Here is a 12,274-nt window from a genome sequence, read left to right on the forward strand (position 1 = left end):
GGGTGGCTCCGGGCAGTCAGGCCCCGCCGTCCGTAGCGTACAGGCGCCGCCGTCGGAGCCCAGCCTCCACGGCGGCAGCGGCGGGGGGGGGGGGGGAGGCTGATTAAACTCCCCACTGTACAGGTGCACTGTGGGCAGCCCGGGAGATCCTCCACATTGGCAGGGGCGGGCTGTGCGCACAGTGGCGCTGTCACCGGCTCCGTTTCCCCGCCCGCCTCTCCCGAAGCTCCCGGTTCTTCTCCACTGCCTCACCTCAGCCCCACTGCGGCCGGCAACATGCGTGATCGCATGGCCAGCGGTGGGGCGCAATATATAACTTATGCACGCACTGCGCCCCCTGGTGGCTGACCCCGGTGCAACCTCCCAGGTCCTCCGCCCCAGGCGTGGGGGGGGGGAGCTTGCATAATTGCAGTGTAGGACATATCCGGGTTGCCCAGGCATAAGGGCATCCTGGATCTGCTCCAGGGTGTTCCCCCTGCGAGGGGTGTGACCCCACTGGCCCCTAGCCATCGGCGCTCCCACGCGGCCCCATGAGCCTGCGCAGCGGGGGACTCCTGCATGGTCACCCCCGCCGCCTGCATTCCCTTGGGTCCGTCCGGACACCGTCCCCCCCCCTACAACCCCCCTCTGGGGTCAAGGGGGTTCCTCTTTTGGGGGGTCTTGTACCTGGTCAGGGCGCTGCCAGCGCCAATATTCACAGTTTGCACCCCCCCCCTCAGGGCCGGGGGCGCCATGGGCACCGCCACGAGGTGGCACGCCCGCACGGGTAACCCATCTGGGTATCACCCAGGTTTCGGGCCCAGTTTCCTGCCCCGGACCTTCAGGCCCATACCCGTCCCGACGGCACTTCAGGTACATCTGCCCACCCGTCCCAGCCGTCCGGTTTTCCCTGCGGGGAGTTCTGGGGGGCAGTTTCGTGGCCCTTACGGCCTAGATTGGGCGGGCCCAGGGCAGCATGTATGGTGTAATGGTTAGCATTACTACCTCACAGCACCGAGGTCAGTGGTTCCATTCCCACCATGGCCCTTACTGGTGGAGTTTGTATATTCTTCCCATGCTTAAGTGGGATGCCCTGGGTACTCCATTCAGCCACGCCCGGCTCCCACCGGGCAGGCGGTTTTCCCTGCACATACCCATCCAACTCTCAGGCCCCTTCTAGTAGAGTTGGTTATGTGTTACCTCCGCCCCCTCACAATTTCAGGGTGGGGTTGGGTTTTGCACTGGTCATGAGGGAGTCACTAACCACTTTGCATGCTTCTTCCGAGGTCTCATCGGTTGCCCGGCGGGCAGCCGTGGACGTGGATCATCATTCTGGAGAGGACATTACGCAGGCAGCTGCAGCAGGGACGCTGCATGAGGCCGGGTCTCAGGACGCTGTCGACCTTCCGGGTGATGGTGAGCATGATGAGTATGATTCCTCTGGGTCTTCTGCGGGCCATTCCTCCGCCTACTGCGAGGAGTCAAGAAGCATTAGACGCCCCCTCAGGTTTGCCAAGCTAGTCGCACAGCAAGCAGGGGCGGGGGGTAGCAGGCTAGCAAGACTAACTCCATCGCAGCAACACTGCAGGGTCCAGGGGTCTTCATGAAGGCACAAAGGGAAAAATAGCCAAGAGGAGTTGTGGATGTTTTCACGTTACTGGTAACTGGAAAACTTATTGCGGCAGGGCCAATAAATCGGCCGGTGCCGGTGAAAACTTGTATCTGTGTTTCCACCACTGGGTTAGGCGTATCCTTATATCCACCTGGCAATTTTTTGACCCTAGACCCAAGTAGCGCTACAAGTTTGGCGGTACATTTTCCTGGTACACGGGTTTTCTAGCTTACAAGGTTACGGCTCGCAGGGCTTAGGACGAGAGATTTCGTCTAACCCACGCCGGCGCACGGGTTACGCCCGCGGGCCTTAAGCATGTCGGGATATGGTGGCGGGCCATGGATTAAGGCCACGCTGCTTCTGAGTCCCATCCCGAGAAGCCATTTTCCCCCTGGCAAGAAGGGTGCAAGCCAGCCGCTAAAGGCAAGTGCTTTGCCTTCAACGGTTCAAAGTGTGATAGATGCGTTAAAGGCCTTTTTCTCCCCGAAGGCTGTAATTGGGGGCCAGTCAGCCAGCTAAGACCTGTAAAGCCACCCCGCTGGCGACGCCAGCACCAGCTCTTAGTAAGGCAACATCTTCATAGTCCTGCTCAAGCTGGAACCCCGTATGCATGCCTACACTAACAGGGAGGAGGCCCTGTTTTGGTTAAAAGGTTTAGTTACGGTGTTGGTTCGCCCATCCCCGGCTACGTCAGGGTAGTTCCACCAGGAATTTGGAATCAGCTGTGTATGTCGCCGAGGTGGTGAGTGTGAGGTGTGAGCCGGGGCAGCACTGGGCAGAATGGTTGGCCCATGCACGGTTGACCCACCACCCAGCACTTCTTTTTCGCCCTTGGGAGTAGTACCCAAGAAGGCTCCGGGTAAATACCGGTTAATCCGGCACCTGTCTTACCCTCACGGGGCATCCACTAACTATGTTATTACTGATGGAGTCGCTAGTGCGTTATCAGCTGTTTGTTAAAGTACCCGGGCTAGTCCATAATTTTGGGCACTATGCACTCGTAGCCAAGTAGGACATCAGGTTCGCTTTCCCGCCTCCTCCCGTGACACCATAACTTATGGGTATCAGTGGCCGACGCCAGGACCGAGGGCCCACCGTGCGTCATGTCTTGCCTAGGCTTAGAGATTGGCCCGGCAGCGGGCGGCTGTAGCCTGCCGGCTGACAGGTCCACAAGTGGCGGGTCCTTATCCAGGTCTGCCGGGACAAGAAGATGGCCAATCCAATGCAGGTCCAGTCATTACTGGGGGTCCCTTAACTTTGAGTGCTGGGTCATCCCCAGGGGCGAGGTTTCGCCGCAAGCGGGAATGGGCTACGGCGGGGACTAAGGTTCCCCATCCATGGTTAGACTGTCCCGGGAGATATGCTACGACCTGGTCGTCTGGTCTCCATTTCTGGTGGACTTTAATGGGGAGCTCCTTTGGCCCGCAGAGCCTTCGCCTATGGCCAGGCTTCAGTTATTTACGCAGGCCCCGGGGTCCACGGGTTCCGGGGCATTTTTTCAGGGCGAAGGGTGCGCAGCCCCATGGCCTCAATCATGGATGGAGTGGGTTTCACGGCTAATTTGCTGCTGTTAGAGTTCTTTCCCATCGTTGTAGCAGTGGGATGGTGGGCTCATATATTGGCAAGCCAGACAGTAGGTTGTGGTGATACAACCTAGGAAGGGGGCACACCACTAACAACAGGGCACCCTTTTTCACCCCTGACACTGCGTTTGCTCAGACATTTGGTATTACGCTGCTTGCAATGGCAGATCGTAGAGCAGACATGGGTGGATTACCTTGCCATCCCTGGCTCCCTCCACCCGTAGGGCATATGCAGCCACGCTGCAGGACTGGGCGGCCTTTTAGGAGTCCCCGGTGAACAGCGGAAGTCGGTCGTGACCGTAGCTGTTTCGTGCGTGGGCATTATGGCGCGGGCCTGTCCATCTGCCATGGCTGCGGCATTAGCCGAGATATATTCCGTGCTAAGTTACGCGGAGAACGGGACCCCACCAAAGCCTTGGTGCTAGCAAGGGCTTTGATTGGTGGGCGAGAGTACAGACTATGACAGCGGATTCCCGCAAGTCCATCGAGCTGTAGACGCGGTGGAAATTGTAGCCTATGTTCAGAGCGTAGCGGAGAGCACAGAAGAGACGTCACTCTTTCGGGTGGCGTTCTCTTTTGCGTTCTTTAGGGACTTTAGGGTCGGCGAGCTGGTTGCGCCCAGCAAGAATGCCACTGATTTAGGTGCGGTTCGAAGACATGGTCTTCCAGGACGGTTCGTCCTTTGTGTGCTCCGCCGGTCTGAGACCGATCAGTTGGGCAGAGGTCGCTGGGTATCCCTTAAGTCCCAGCTGGAAAGGGGATCTGCGCCGTGTGGCTGGCCACGGCATATCTGCCTTTGAGGCCTGCCGCTACGGCCCAGTTCCTCGCACATGCTGATACATGGCCGTGACGCGCTTACCGTGCGCTGCTGTGTTTAAGCGTTGTGTGGGTGCGTTGGGTTTGTAGGTCGCCGATTGCGGGACGCATTCGTTCTGTATTGGTGCGGCCACCAACGCAGCAGCGGAGGGCCTTCCAGTGAATGCCATACAAGAACTCGGCCGCTGGAAGTCCTCCGCTTATAAATCTTATATCCGTCTAGATAAGGTTTAGCACGCGCCTTTGGCGCTGGATCCAAAAACTATGTTTACACTCGGTTTTGTAACGGCAGCGTTACGGAATCGAGGGTGTGAAGGGAATTTTTTACCTTTTCCTCCGATAGTGGGCTGATTACAATTGGCTTCCCCCCTCTCAAGTCCACCGGAGGTTTTTTAAGGTTTTCCCCTTCACTTGGATTCTAGTGTACTAATTCATGTTGTGCATTACATGTCTAACCCTACGTTGTGCATTATACAGTTTAAGTTTGAATGCTAACCGGTTAGGGTTTTCTTTTTCAGCCCTTCCCCCCCCCTTTAACGACTCATGCCACTGTCTGGTTCGTCGGGCATTCATACATTTTCTGGGCATCCAATCATCAGTTAGCTGTCAGGGCCCGGGCAGAGCTAGGGGCGAAGGCAGTACATTGGTTCGATGTCAGGGGTCTCCGGTGGATTGGTCTTTTACCATTATTGTCAGATAAAGAGCGTTGTGGGGGTCGATGTTTTGGTGGTACACCTAGGAGGTAACGACTTAGGCCGGGGAACCAGCATAGGCCTTATTTTGAGGATCGAGGCTGATCTTAAGACTCTGGTAGGCCTTTGGCCTGGATTGCGGATAGTTTGGTCCGACATAGTGCCTCGTTTCAACTGGAGAGGCTGCTGGAACCCCAAGTCCTTAGAGAAGATCAGACGCAAGGTTAACTTTGCGGTCTCCAAGGTGGTCACGTCCATGGGAGGCACAGCGGTTAGACACCCCTCTTTAGCACTGGAGACCCCATCCTTCTACAGAAGCGATGGTGTCCATTTCTCAGAATCAGGCATGGCCGTTCTACTTCAGGATTTGTTCAGTTGTTGTAGATAGGGGATTAGATTTGTGTTACTCTGGTTGACTTAGTTATTGATAGGTTTGGCGGGCTTGGGTTCTACAGTAATTGTCTTTAAGTGGCAATTTTTGAACCCAGCTGTGGCGGGAGGGCGCTCTCGATCAGCAGTCCAGTTTGAAGTACAGGTGGTCACTGTGAGGTATTGCCACCCTCTGCCAGGAAGGCTGGTGAGTTCTGCCCCCGAGGGGGGACGCAGGACACTTTTAGAACTGTCCTCATTATGCCCTAGGAGGGGCGGCAAGACGGTCACAGCGCAGGCTGGCTTTGAATTCAATGGGGGCGGTTCCTCGCCCTGGTTACGAGTTGGGGCGTTGTAGTCGCCGCCATTGCTAACGTTTATGACTGGCTGGTCTCCAAGCGCTCTCTAGGCCATCCCTTTCAATAGGGTCATACCACAATAAATACCCTTTACCTTTTAAACTTATGCAGTGGTTGTCCGTGTCGTTATTTCAGGTCACGTGTCCGTGTGATTTACTGCTAGGGGTAATCAAGGTTTAAGTTGAAAGAAAAGGTTTATCCCAATAATGCATTAGACGCCTTAGACGTATTTGTATAAGAAAATATGCCTATTTTATTCATATTTATATTTTTGCTATTTACTATGCCAAAAATACATGGATTTGTATTTGTGGCACATTCGTATTCGTATTTACGAATCCAAATGTATACGACATCCAAAGAATGCGACAAGAAATCACCATTCATTCCAATGGTGATTCCTAATTTACTAAGTGGCCGTATGCAATAAGTACCAGCATGCAGGGCATAAAGGGGCCCGCTGGGACTTGTAGTCCCACAGCAATGCAAATAGTTAAGAACACACACCGCATTAAAGTAGAACTTTATTACTCAGAGCCCATCCATACAGATACTTACCTACCTTCATACGTAGATAGGTCTCCGTCCATCCGCTGGTCCTGAAGAAATCCATATGGGTACCTGTGGAGGAATCCATACTTACCAGGGTCCTCTGGCGTAGATCGCGTCCTCTTCATTCCAAGTACTGTAGGCATCCCACGGTCTTGGCAGGATGTGTGTTTACATCCTGCGGCTCCTCCTCCCAAATACCATTATTGGTTGCCTAGTAGCCTAGTGACTCCTGATTGGCCGTTAAGTGCTCAATATCGTTATTCGGGAGGAGGAGCCGCAGGATATAAGCAAACATCCTGCGGCTTCTAAAGAGTTCGTACTGGTGTCGGGTCACTCGTTTTCTTGTTTTGACAAGACCGTGGGATGCCTACTTGGAACGAAGAGGACGCGATCTACGCCGGAGGACCCTGGTAAGTACGGTTTCCTTCCACAGGTACCCATATGGATTTCTTCAGGACCATCGGACGGACGGAGACCTACCTACGTGTCAAGGTAGGTAAGTATCTGTGTGGGTGGGCTCTGAGCGTAATAAAGTTGTACTTTAATGCTGTGTGTGTGTTTTTATTCAACTATTTGTACTGCTGTGGGACTACAAGTCCCGCATGCTGGGACCTGTGGTGCTCAAGTCCCTGCATGCAGTGCAGGCTTGCTGGAACTCTGGCATTACTCTGCTGGCTGGTTTGGCCTGGTACTGGCTCACAAACTACGGGGGACCCTGTGGTCGGAGACCTCGGCACATGAGGTTAATAGCCGCCACGGCACTGAAGGGGTTAACCCCCCCATGCCGCAGTGCCATCTTAGACAAAGGGCGTTTGGCACCAAATTCAAGTGTTATATTTTCATGGGTGCCGCGGCTCCGGCCCTCACCCGGCGGCCACGGACACCCTCTGTATGCACCCCACCCCAGGTCCCACCGGGAGCCACGGCGGGCAGGGAGCCGGGTCCCGGAATGGAACTGCCCGGCTTACCTATATGCCGCAGCTCCGCTCCGTCTGCAGTAAGCTGCGGCAGGATGGGGAGCCGGGGGTGGATGGGTGCTGCCGCTGGGAGTCTGGACCCTCTGGCTCCCGGCATGTGGCGCCAGCAGGAGGGTGCGGGGGGCATTGGTGTGCTGCAGCCCCAGGTCAGTTCCGGTGGCTGCAGCAAGATAAACTGTTAACCCCTGGCGTGCGGGGGGCAGGAGGCGGCGGTAGTGCCGCTCTGTGTGAACTGTGTGTAGGCTTACGGCAGGCTGGGAGCATGGGATAGCCAGCTCCCAGCACAGGGAAAGGAGCCCCTGCAGCCAGGATGGCTTTCCTGAGCTGCAGGGTTAAGGGAACCCATCTCTGGAGCTCACGTCTGGGCTAGAGGTGTTCAGCTGGTCCCCTGTCAGGCTCCTGGAAATATGTTTTGGAGGGAAACCTTCCCCCTAGCCAGACAGACCGGCACATGGGTGGTATCTGGTTCCAGGTGCCACGTAGGAGGAGTCTGGTGATGGCAGCGATATCCCCACCCACTGCGTAGTGGGCGGAGTCAGTAACAGGCGGTTACTGACGGTAACAGGGAATCGTCTATTGGACAGGTCCCGTGAGACCAGGAACCGCTATCTGTGGACCCGAAGGGCGTAGCCAGAGCATAAGGGCAGGCGTCCGGTCACAGACCCCTACTCATTTTGTTCCCCGTATTTTGGGAACCAGGACCGGCTCTTTGGGCCTGGGGCTGGTTATGCCCGGATCTGACTGATATGATGGATCTTACTCATCCATGCAGGCTGCCGACTTGTATTTATATTTAGCGGCCGTATATATGGCCGCAAAATACAAATTCATATTGGCCAGAGTACGACTTGGCTCACCATGGCTATCCTATTGTTCTCAGCAGCAATACAATACAATCCTATTAAAGGGCTAGATGAGGAGGGCTCCATCTGTGCCTCACATCCCAATGTAATCATATTTAACCAGGCTATCCTCTCCCAGTCCCAGTGTGACCAGCTGTGTGTGTTCGATGGGCCTGGCCAGAGTGATCAGCTGTGTGTGTTTGATGGACCCAGCCAGTGTGATCGGCTGTGTGTCTGATGGGCCCGGCCGATGTGATCAGCTGTGTGTGTCCAATGGACCCAGCCAGTATGATCAGCTGTGTGTGTGTGTGCGATGGACCCAGCCAGTATGATCAGCTGTGTGTGTGTGTGTGCGATGGACCCAGCCTGTGTGATCAGCTGTGTGTGTGTGTGATGGACCCAGCCTGTGTGATCAGCTGTGTGTGTGATGGACCCTGCCAGTGTGATCAGCTGTGTGTGTCCGATGGACCTGGCCAGTGTGATCGGCTGTGTGTACGATGGACCCGGGTAGTGTGATCAGCTGTGTGTGTGTGTGTTTGATGGACCCAGCCAGTATGATCAGCTGTGTGTGTGTGTGCGATGGACCCAGCCTGTGTGATCAGCTGTGTGTGTGTGTGATGGACCCAGCCTGTGTGATCAGCTGTGTGTGTGTGTGATGGACCCAGCCAGTGTGATCAGCTGTGTGTGTCCGATGGACCTGGCCAGTGTGATCAGCGGTGTGTATGTCCAATGGACCCGTCCTGTGTGATCAGCTGTGTGTGTCCAATGGACCCGGCCAGTGTGATCAGCGGTGTGTATGTCCAATGGACCCGGCCAGTGTGATCAGCGGTGTGTATGTCCAATGGACCCGGCCAGTGTGATCAGCTGTGTGTGTCCGATGGACCCAGCCAGTGTGATCAGCTGTGTGTGTGCGATGGACCCAGCCAGTGTGATCAGCTGTGTGTGTCCAATGAACCCGGCCAGTGTGATGAGCGGTGTGTATGTCCAATGGACCCGTCCTGTGTGATCAGCTGTGTATGTCCAATGGACCCGTCCTGTGTGATCAGCTGTGTGTGTCCAATGGACCCGGCCAGTGTGATCAGATGTGTGTGTGTCCGATATACTCGGCCAGTTTAATCAGCTGTGTGTGTCTGATGCCTTTGGTGAGTTTCACACTAGCAATGGCAATGAGGCTCTGCAGGGGAAAAGGAGGATCAGTAACATGGCAGTGAGGATCTGCAGGGGAAAAAGGAGGATCAGTAACATGGCAATGAAGCTCCACAGGGGACAGGGAGGATCAGTAACATGGCAGTGAGGCCCTGCAGGGGACAAGGAGGAACAGTAACATGGCAGTGAGGCTCCGCAGGGGACAAGGAGGATCAGTAACATGGCAGTGAGGCTCCGCAGGGGACAAGGAGGATCAGTAACATGGCAGTGAGGCTCCGCAGGGGACAGGGAGGATCAGTAACATGGCAGTGAGGCTCCGCAGGGGACAAGGAGGATCAGTAACATGGCAGTGAGGCTCCGCAGGGGACAGGGAGGATCAGTAACATGGCAGTGAGGCTCCGCAGGGGACAGGGAGGATCAGTAACATGGCAATGAGGATCTGCAGGGGACAACGAGGATCAGTAACATGGCAGTGAGGCTCCGCAGAGGACAGGGAGGATCAGTAACATGGCAGTGAGGCTCCGCAGGGGACAAGGAGGATCAGTAACATGGCAGTGAGGATCTGCAGGGGACAAGGAGGATCAGTAACATGGCAGTGAGGATCCGCAGGGGACAGGGAGGATCAGTAACATGGCAGTGAGGCTCTGTAGGGGACAGGGAGGATCAGTAACATGGCAGTGAGGCTCTGCAGGGGACAAGGAGGATCAGTAACATGGCAGTGAGGCTCTGAGGGGGAAAAGGAGGATCAGTAACATGGCAATGAGGCTCTGCAGGGGAAAAGGAGGATCAGTAACATGGCAGTGAGGCCCTGCAGGGGACAAGGAGGATCAGTAACATGGCAGTGAGGGTCTGCAGGGGACAAGGAGGATCAGTAATATGGCAATGAGGCTCCGCAGGGGACAGGGAGGATCAGTAACATGGCAGTTAGGAGTGTGTGTGTATGTGTAAGATTGTGTGTATGTTTGTATGTTTGCGTGTGAGACTGGGGGTGATTATGGTTGACCCACAAAGTTGCGAAATTTGCACCTTTTCAGGTTATTTAAACGCCGCCCACACGAAACCCCCCCCCCCCTCCTCGCATGACAATCTGTTTAGCAGATTTAATCAGGTCCTGTGTGTGAGTGTATGTGTGAGTGTATGTGTGTGTGTGCGAATGTGTAAGTGTGAGACTGTGGGTGAGAGTGAATGTGTAAGTGTGAGAGTGAGTGTGTGTGTGAATGTGTAAGTGTGAGAGTGTGTGTGAGTGTGTAGAAAGTAATAATGACAGACAGGTAAATAACAATCGTCAGCCCCCATACAACATGTAATATACAGATTATTATTCCTTCCTCCTCCTCTGAGAATGTTGTACCGTGAGAAGGAAGATATTTGTGTGTAGATGAGGCATAGCAGCCTGGAATGTAATGAGATAAATACTGAGCTGTACAAGGACAGGGTGTAAGTGTGCAGCCCCCGGCCTCCTACATAACAGCTGTCACCTTCTACAGTTACTAGGAATGGACAGTATGAGGCCTGACCACTGACACAGCCGCCATTCCCGGACTGTACACCATCATACAGACCAGACCGCTGCCAGACACTGACACTGCCACCATTCCCAGACTGTACACCATCATACACACCTGATCGCTACCAGACGCACTAACACAGCCCCCATACAGTGCATACACCATCATACGCTCCTAAACCGCTGTCAGAATCTGACAAAGCTACCAGACACTGACACAGCTACAAGACCCTGACACAGCCGCCATTCCCGGACTGTCCGCAATCATAGACATTTGCCCACTGTCAGACACTGACCCAGCTGCCATTCCTGGACTGTATGCCATTCTACGCACCTGACTGGTGCCAGACACTAACACAGCCACCATTCCCGGACTGTACCCCATCATACGCACTTAACCACTGCCAGACACTGACACAGCCGCCATTCCTGGACTGTACGCCAACATACCCACCTGACCTCTGCCAGACACTGACACAGCCTCCATTTCTGGACTGTACACCATCATACACACCAGACCACTGCCAGACACTGACACAGTTGCTATTCCTGGACTGTACACCATCAAACACACCTAATCACTGCCAGACACTGACACAGCCACCATTCCCAGACTGTACACCATCATATGTACCTGACTGCTGCCAGACACTGACACAGCCACCATTCCTGGACTGTATGCCATCATACACACCTGACCGCTGCCAGACACTAACACAATCGCTATTCCTGGACTGTACGCCATCATACATACCTGAACACTGCCAGACACTGACACAGTTGGTATTCCTGTACTGTATGCCATCATACACACCTGACCTCTGCCAGACACTGACACAGCCACCATTCCTGGACTGTACACCATCATACGCACCTGACCACTGCCAGACACTGACACAGTTGCTATTCCTGGACTGTACACCATGATATGCACCTGACCGCTGCCAGACACTAACACAGCCACCATTCCCAAACTGTACGCCATCATATGCACCTGACCGCTGCTAAACACTGACACAGCCACCATTCCTGGACTGTACACCATCATATGCACCTGACCAATGCCAGACACCGACACAGTCGCTATTCCCGGTCTGTATGCCATAATACGCAGCTGAACACTGCCAGACATTGACACAGTCGCTATTCCTGTACTGTATGCCATAATACACACCTGACCTCTGCCAGACACTGACACAGCCACCATTCCTGGACAGTACACCATCATACACACCAGACCACTGCCAGACACTGACACAGTTGCTATTCCTGGACTGTACACCATCATACGCACCTGACTGCTGCCAGACACTGACACAGCCACCATTCCCAGACTGTACACAATCATACGCACCTCACCGCTGTCATACACTGACACAGCCACCATTCCCGGACTGTATGCCATAATACGCACCTGACCGCTGCCATACACTGACACAGCCACCATTCCCGGACTGTACACCATCATACGCACCTGACCGCTGCCATACACTGACACAGCCGCCATTCCCAGACTGTACACCATCATACACACCTGACCGCTGCCATACACTGACACAGCCACCATTCCCGGACTGTACACCATCATACGCACCTGACCGCTGCCATACACTGACACAGCCACCATTCCCAAACTGTACGCCATCATATGCACCTGACCGCTGCTAAACACTGACACAGCCACCATTCCTGGACTGTACACCATCATATGCACCTGACCAATGCCAGACACCGACACAGTCGCTATTCCCGGTCTGTATGCCATAATACGCAGCTGAACACTGCCAGACATTGACACAGTCGCTATTCCTGTACTGTATGCCATAATACACACCTGACC

The sequence above is a fragment of the Crinia signifera genome, chromosome 8 (genome assembly GCF_055691185.1).
Source record: "Crinia signifera chromosome 8, ASM5569118v1, whole genome shotgun sequence".
NCBI lineage: Eukaryota > Metazoa > Chordata > Amphibia > Anura > Myobatrachidae > Crinia > Crinia signifera.